The following is an 8,173-nucleotide window of genomic DNA, read 5'->3' on the forward strand; positions in this document are numbered from 1 at the left end:
CAGGTGTAGAGAGACAGGTGTAGAGAGACAGGTGTAGAGAGACAGGTGTAGAGAGACAGGTGTAGAGAGACAGATGGGGGGAGACAGGTGTAGAGAGACAGGTGGGGGTCCAGGTGTAGAGAGACAGATGGGGGGAGACAGGTGTACAGAGACAGATGGGGGTCCAGGTGTAGAGACAGGTGTAGAGAGACAGGTGGGGGTCCAGGTGTAGAGAGACAGGTGTAGAGAGACAGATGGGGGGAGACAGGTGTAGAGAGACAGGTGGGGGTCCAGGTGTAGAGAGACAGGTGTAGAGAGACAGGTGTTTAGACAGGTGGGGGGGTTCAGGAGTCAATAAATAAATACTACAGATACTCATATTATTAACTTTTTACTGACTTTGAACCTAAGAGAGATCGAAAATAGTTCTGTTGAAATGAACGGTCCGAAGGCCTACCTTTCAGATTGGTTCTTGATGGGAGATGAATCGCTTGTTTGACCTAGATGGGGGAAATGACTAAATGGCTAAACTCGTTTTCCAATGGACCTATCGCTAAGCCACGCCCCCTTTGAAAACTCGGACAAACAAACAACGCTTCACTGACAGTGACTGACTGACCGACCGTGACTGAATGACATTCAATGACTTACAATGGCGGGAGTTGGCAAATTTCTGATTTCTGATTTACCACAGCAAGTAATAGAATATTTTGTATATTAGCGATATATGTGTTTGTCCGAGTTTTCTGCCTGTAGTGACTTTTGCTGGATACGATTGGACAATTTCTATTTCGGGGCGTGGCTTAGCGATAGGTCCATAACAGTATACAGTACAAGACATTTAGTGAAACAAAATGAGTTAAAGTTAAAGTTAATTGACCTTGTAGATGCTGAAGATCCTTCTGTTTTGCAAGTATTTGTTCCTCACGAGCTTGGATCCTACATTCTATCTGTCCTTTCTCAGCCTGGAGCACCAGAAGGGTTTTGGCAAGAGGTTGTTGGTAGTAACGCTCTTCGTGCTGCTGGTAAACCTCCCGGTAGCTTTCTATTCTGTCTTTGTACACTTTCCTTAGGTTGACAAATGGGAGTTGGGAGGAGTATTAATACACCGTCATTGTTCTGGTTTGTTGAACACTGACTGTCGGTCAAAAGGGCACTAAACTCACATGTCTTGATTACATTTCTCCTGTGCCCTCTCTAGTTCCGCCTGCAATGTCATCTTATACTGCTGCAGAAGGGTGCTGTTACCTTTCATTCTAGAGAACAGAAGTTATTAAATCAGCAGCAGGCCTGTACATACAAAACACGACTTAGGACAAATCATATAAGACAACATTTCTAAATTCAACTAATAGCCAAATTATTTTCATGTACAGTAAATGCATAGGTCAGATATATATATATTACTTTCCTAACAACAATAATTATACTTCACCTTTTTGCACTGGCTTTGAAATGCTTCACAACAGTTTGTTTATGATATGATTCCTCCTCAAGTTTCCTTATCTCTGTTTTGGTTTCTTCAATGAAAGACTTCCTCTCAGCAATGTTATCTTTGATACCTGGCGTGACAATACAACAAACTGTTTAATGAACACCAATCCTAACTGTAACAATTAAAATAAATACATCTCACAACGTCTTTAACATCTAGCTATCATTGCCTTTGTGGGGGAACAGGTGATGTGGGCTTGGGAGCAGCAACACTTGACTACAACATAAGGTCAAGAAGGCCTCTAAGCCAAAGCTGCAATACAGACCTCCTCATTGTAACTTACAGGAGGCTAGGCAGCTGCCTATAGTTCTCCCTGACGTCTCTGTTACAAGATGCAGTCCCATCCAAACACAACACCTTTCAACAGACAGGCTAGTTACTAGTATGCTTGCATAAAGGTAGAGTTTCACTTACATTGAATCTGTTTCATTGAGTCATCCTTCTTCTGAGTCAGCTCACGGGTCTCCAAGGCTACATGTCCCCATACAGATCAGATTGACATGGTTAGATTTACATTACCATTAGCTAATGTTAGCTTGTGACCAATCTTTATCACAGGACTTCTTAAAATAAATAATAATAATAATAAAACCTTACCAAGCTGGAGAAGGAGTTTATCCAATTCAACAAAGTTATCCTGATCGGCCATTCCAGCAGGTGTGGCTGAAACAAGGAGTGGCCTTTCTTTAATGTACTTACTTATTCTTACAACAGTTAGCTAGTAGTTACAGCTAACAGGCTAACAGGTTGCTAAGTTACATCTATTAGCTAACAGGCTAATGTTGCTAGGTTACAGTAACAGGCTAATGTTGCTAGGTTACAGTAACAGGCTAACAGGTTGCTAGGTTACAGTAACAGGCTAATGTTGTTAGGTTACAGCTAACAGGCTAATGTTGCTAGGTTACAGCTAACAGGCTAATGTTGCTAAGTTACAGCTATTAGCTAACAGGCTAATGTTGTTAGGTTACAGTAACAGGCTAATGTCTAACTTCACCTACCTGTGTAGCACAGCAGTGTTCGTGGTGTGGCTGTAGTTCTTGTTTGATATTTTAAATGAAGAAGTTATTTAAAGCAGCTAGCAACCTTTCACCTTTCACAACCTTTCACTTGTCAACCTTTCACCTTTCACAACCTTTCACTTGTCAACCTTTCACCTTTCACAAGCTTTCACTTGTCAACCTTTCACTTGGAGATAGTTATTTGAAGTCGCCTCGCAGTGTACTCCAGCAGGCGGCTCGCCTCGTTACTGACCGTTTGTTTTGCGCGACAATTGGCAAGTCCCGCGAGACCTCCAAAATCCGCGTTTATTTTGATAAACCTCGCGAGATTGGATTTTCCTTTAGCGACATCCGCCCTCCATAATACTGTACTTCTCAGTGTTTAAGTTTTAAAATAGTTTGAAGTGTGAAGATGTTTGTGACAATTTGATGACAATTCAGTGTCAAGTTATTTTAAAGTTGGTTTTAAATGTGAATTGTTGCAGTTTAAACTGGAATGTTAACAACATTTTGTGTGAAGATATTTGACAGCTCCCTTGTTGAAATAATAATATGGACTGGTTTCATACAGAGCTTTTATACCCACATGTTGTTATACCAGAGTGACGATGATCATGTTTGACAAATGCTGAATAAAATTAAAACAATTCCACTGAACATGATTATAGTTGCTGAATCTTTATTTCATCGTTTATTTACTTATTCATTTGCCTAGTCCAATATTTATTGGCTTGGGGTTATCCATAGAGATAGTGTTGTATATGAGTTCCCTTAACACCAGACTCTATATTATTGTTTAACTGACTGGGTGCATGATCACTGATGATGGGGTCATCTATACTATAGGACACAAATAAAACCGATTCTTTAAATAAGCCACTGTACATTTAGAAGACTCTTCCAATTGAAAATACAAACCCACAACAACAAACATTGAAATATAATAAAATGAGGAAATGACAGTATGTGATGTACTAATATAAAGGGTGTTTTGAAGCAGAAATGGTATGGTGGTGGAAGTATGTTCCTTTCTGTCTACTTCTCTTACTCTCTTATTGAAGGGGGGAGGTGGAGTGGGGGGGAGGTGGAGTCGGGGGGAGGTGGGGGTGGAGTGGGGGGTGAAAGGAGTGGGGGGGCCGGAGTTGGAGTGGGGGGTGAAAAGAAAAGAAGACTACTTTTACAAATCGCACATAGATCAACTGTTGCTTTTAAATGGGGTTGTAATACAGTATATACAATAGAGAAAATACAAATAAAAACAATCTTAGAGATCTTATGTTAATGAATAAGGCAGGGGGCCATTGAGTCAATACTGACGCCTCCTGATTTAACCTAATTGACTATACTGTATATGCTGTATAATAACACACATTCAGTGTAGACATGCACAAATGAACACAAAACACGTGTGTATGTATTATGCATGTGCATTATGTACACACATGCACACACACACTAGATGCAAATCACTGTCATGGACGTGGACGTTGTCGTATGTTCTCATACACAGGGGAGAAGTCCTCACACACAGGGGAGGTGTTTTCATATACAGGGGATGGGTTCTCATAGTCATTTTCTGTCACGTCTGTGGAGTGGAAAAGCACAAGCAATAGAGGCTGTAGAGATGCTGCTATCATGTCTTTTACACAAGTAGCAACAGTGTAAAACACGGTCTTTCAAACAAAGATACAAACATCTTCAGTAGGCTATTTCCTGAATAACAAAGCTATCCAGTATTGGTATTACATCTCCTTGTAATTTCCTGGAGTTTGGCTTTGCTTTTTTGTTGTTGTTATTATTACGTTTAGAAGCCATAGCCTTAGAATGTATGAAGCACACTGTACTCTCACCTTTTCTAATCACTGGGTCAGTTGTCTTACTTCTGTACAAAAGAAAAACAGAGAAAGTACACATTCCAGAGTTATAGGAAATTACACTTTGTACTATAATACTTTGCTATTGCAATTTGCAGAAACTCTTGTCATAAAAAAGAAAATACATTTCTCAAAAGAGATTTCCACATAGGAGGGGTAAACAAATCACACTACAGAACATGCTGTGTTTATTATAGAAACAAGGCTTTGACACATAGTGTTATGCACACCTTGAAACTGGAAAAGCCAAATGTGGTGGAACCCCAGAGAAACAGAGACAGAGGCCAGGAGAATATATAATGATTTATTATGGATTATATAAACAAAGAAATAGGCCCTACACTAACTAGTGGAAAAATAAACATAATGTGTGATGCAGGCGATAGTTATGGGGTGTGTAATTATACTATGTGTGTGTGCGTGTATGAGGTCAAGGGTGTTGTATTATGTGCTGCGATACTACCCTAGTGAGCAAAGTCCGAGATCCTTTTCGGGCCAGGGAGAGTGATCCATGAGAGAGTAGTCCAGAGGGGAGTCCAGGGGTCGAGCCAGGGAGGGAAATCCAGATGAGAGTAGTCAGAGGGGGTCCATACAGAAAGTTATGTCCAAGCGTTGGATCTCCGTCTGTAGCAGGGTTAAGTAGGCGGCTGTCCAGGTGGTGATTGGGAGAGCTGGGCTGAAACGTAATAGCCCACACCTGCTGCAAACAGAGCCAGAGATCCGGCCCACTCAATCCGGCCGGGAGGGGGCGCCAGAACGAGGCTCACGGGGGCGTGTCGGATTAGGAGGCACAACAGTACCCCCTTCCTCAGGGGAGGCACCGGACGACGGACCCAGGGCCCCGGGGTTGGCTCGGTAGAAATCCTCCAATAAGGACGGGTCGGCGAGATAGGACGCAGGCACCCAAGTCCGGTCCTCGGGCCCGTAGCCAACCCAGTCCACTAGGTATTGAAACCCGCGACCCCGGCGGCGGACCTCCAGTAGTTTGTTTACCGTCCATACCGGGTCCCCATCATCCAGGACACGGGGCGGCGGCGGAGCCGGGCTGGGGGAAGACAAAGGGCTGGCGGCCACAGGTTTAAGCTGGGAGACATGGAACACCGGGTGAATTTTGAGGGAGGGAGGAAGGGTCAAACGTACCGCCGTGGGGTTGACGATACGGTCCACGGGATAGGGACCAACGTACCGGGGGTTGAGTTTCCGGGTGGAGGTTTGGGAGGTCTGGAGGGGCAGGTCCCGGGCCAACAGCCAAACCCTCTGACCTGGCTGGTAGTCAGGGGCCGGCACCCTCCGCCGGTTCGCGCTCCGCCGGGCGCGCTCGGTGGCGCGGAGCAACGCCGCCCTGGCGGTCCTCCACACGTTGCGACACCGGCGGAGATGGGCCCTGGTGGTTGGGACCGCCACCTCCAGCTCCTGTTGGGGAAACAGAGGGGGTTGGTAACCCAGGGAACATTCGAATGGGGACATACCAGTGGCGGCGCTCTCCATAGTGTTGAGGGAGTACTCCACCCACGGCAGGTATTTCGCCCAGGAGGAGGGATTGTGGGCGGAGACACATCGGAGAGCGGCTTCCAGAGCCTGGTTGGCCCGCTCGGCCTGCCCATTGGACTGAGGGTGGTACCCGGAGGTGAGACTGGTGGTGGCCCCAATGCCTCTGCAGAAGGCCCGCCAGACCTTGGAGACGAACTGGGGGCCCCGGTCAGAAACCACATCCGAGGGGATCCCGTGGAGGCGTACGACGTGGAGAGTTAGGAGGTCCGCCGTCTCGGCCGCTGTGGGCAGTTTCGGGAGGGGAACGAAGTGGACCGCCTTGGAGAACCGGTCCACGATGGTGAGAATGGTGTCGCACCCCTGGGAGACAGGGAGCCCAGTAACAAAGTCCACGGCGATGTGCGACCACGGTCGGCTGGGCACCGGGAGAGGCTGCAGGAGACCCGCAGGAGGCCGATGGGAGGCCTTACTACGGGCGCACACCGTACAGGCGGCCACAAACTCCCTGGTGTCCCCCCTGAGATTGGGCCACCAGAACCTCCTCCCGATGAATGCCGCCGTCCGCCGCTCGCCGGGGTGGCAAGCGAAGCAGCTGGAGTGGCCCCACTCCAACACCCTGGCTCGGACAGCTGTAGGCACAAACAAACGGTTAGGGGGTCCGGTCCTAGGGTCTGGTTCGGCCCGCTGAGCCTGTCTCACCAAAGCCTCGACGGGCCAGGTTACGAACCCCACCACCCGCGACGGGGACAGGATGGTATCTCGCCCCTCAGCGACACCCGAATCCGCCTTGGGGAACTGGCGGGAGAGAGCATCAGCTTTGACGTTCTTGGAGCCGGGACGGTAGGTAAGGGTGAAGTCGAAACGACTAAAAAAAAGAGCCCAGCGGGCTTGTCGAGAGTTGAGCCTCTTGGCGGACCCAAGGTAAGTGAGGTTCCTATGGTCAGACCACACCAGGAACGGTAGTTTGGCTCCCTCCAGCCAGTGTCTCCACTCCCTCAGGGCCTCGTGAACCGCCAGCAGCTCCTTGTTGCCCACGTCGTAATTTTGGGCCGCGGGTTCGTAGCGCCGAGAGAAGTAGGCGCAAGGGTGTATCTTCTGGTCCTCCCCCGACCGTTGAGAGAGGACCCCCCCGATCCCCGTGTCCGAAGCATCTACCTCTACGATGAACTGTCTCTCGGGGTCGGGGTGGATCAGCACTGGCGCGGAGGAGAACAGGTGTTTTAGTGTGCCGAAAGCGGTCTCAGCAGCGGCGGTCCAGCAGAAGGGCCGTGAGGTGGAGGTAAGCGCAGTGAGCGGCGCTGCGACCTGGCTGAACCCTTTAATGAACCGCCTCACAAATCCCGCGAACCCCAGGAAGCGTCTAAGTTGGGTCCGGTCCGTGGGCTGAGGCCACTCCACAACGGCCTTGACCTTGGCAGGGTCCGCCCGCATCTGTCCGTCCTCCACCACATTACCCAGGTAGGTGACCGAGCTGGTGTGGAAAACGCACTTCTCCCCCTTCACGAATAAGCGGTTCTCCAGGAGCCTCTGCAGGACTAGCCGGACGTGCTGGTGGTGCTCCTCCACGGACCGAGAAAAAATAAGAATGTCGTCAAGGTACACAACAACAAAAATGTTTAACATGTCCCGAAGGACATCGTTGACCAGGGCCTGGAAAATAGCAGGGGCATTAGATAGACCAAAAGGCATGACGCGGTATTCAAAATGGCCGAGGTGGGTGTTAAACCCGGTCTTCCACTCGTCCCCCTCCCTGATGCGGACTAGATGGTAGGCGTTACGTAGGTCCAGCTTGGTGAATACCTTGGCATGGGTGAGGGGTTCGAAGGTGGAGCTAATGAGGGGAAGGGGATAACGGTTCTTTACAGAAATGTCATTCAGAGCCCGAAAATCAATGCAAGGTCTGAGCCCACCGTCCTTCTTGGATACGAAGAAGAATCCAGCCGCGAGGGGAGAGGAGGAGGGCTGGATGATACCAGAGTTGATGGACTCCGTAATGTAGTTACGCATCGCCTCCTTTTCAGGGAGTGAGAGGCTGTAAAGTCTACCTTTAGGAAGGGTGGCACCAGGCAGGAGGTCTATAGGACAGTCATACGGGCGATGGGGTGGAAGGGAGAGTGCCTCGTCCTTGCTGAACACCTGGGCTAGGTCGTGGTAGATGTGAGGAACCCCGGTGAGGTCAGGCGGAGTGATCTTAGACTTGGGGTCGCTAGAGGGAGACAGGGCGGAGCGAAGGCAGGAGGCGTAACACGTACCTCTCCAGCCTAGGATCTGGCCCGAAGCCCAGGAGATGTGAGGTTCATGTCTCTCGAGCCAGGGTCTACCCAGCACCAGGGGAG

The sequence above is a fragment of the Nansenia antarctica genome, assembly GCF_963989245.1.
Source record: "Nansenia antarctica genome assembly, chromosome: 2".
In the NCBI taxonomy this organism is placed as follows: domain Eukaryota; kingdom Metazoa; phylum Chordata; class Actinopteri; order Argentiniformes; family Microstomatidae; genus Nansenia; species Nansenia antarctica.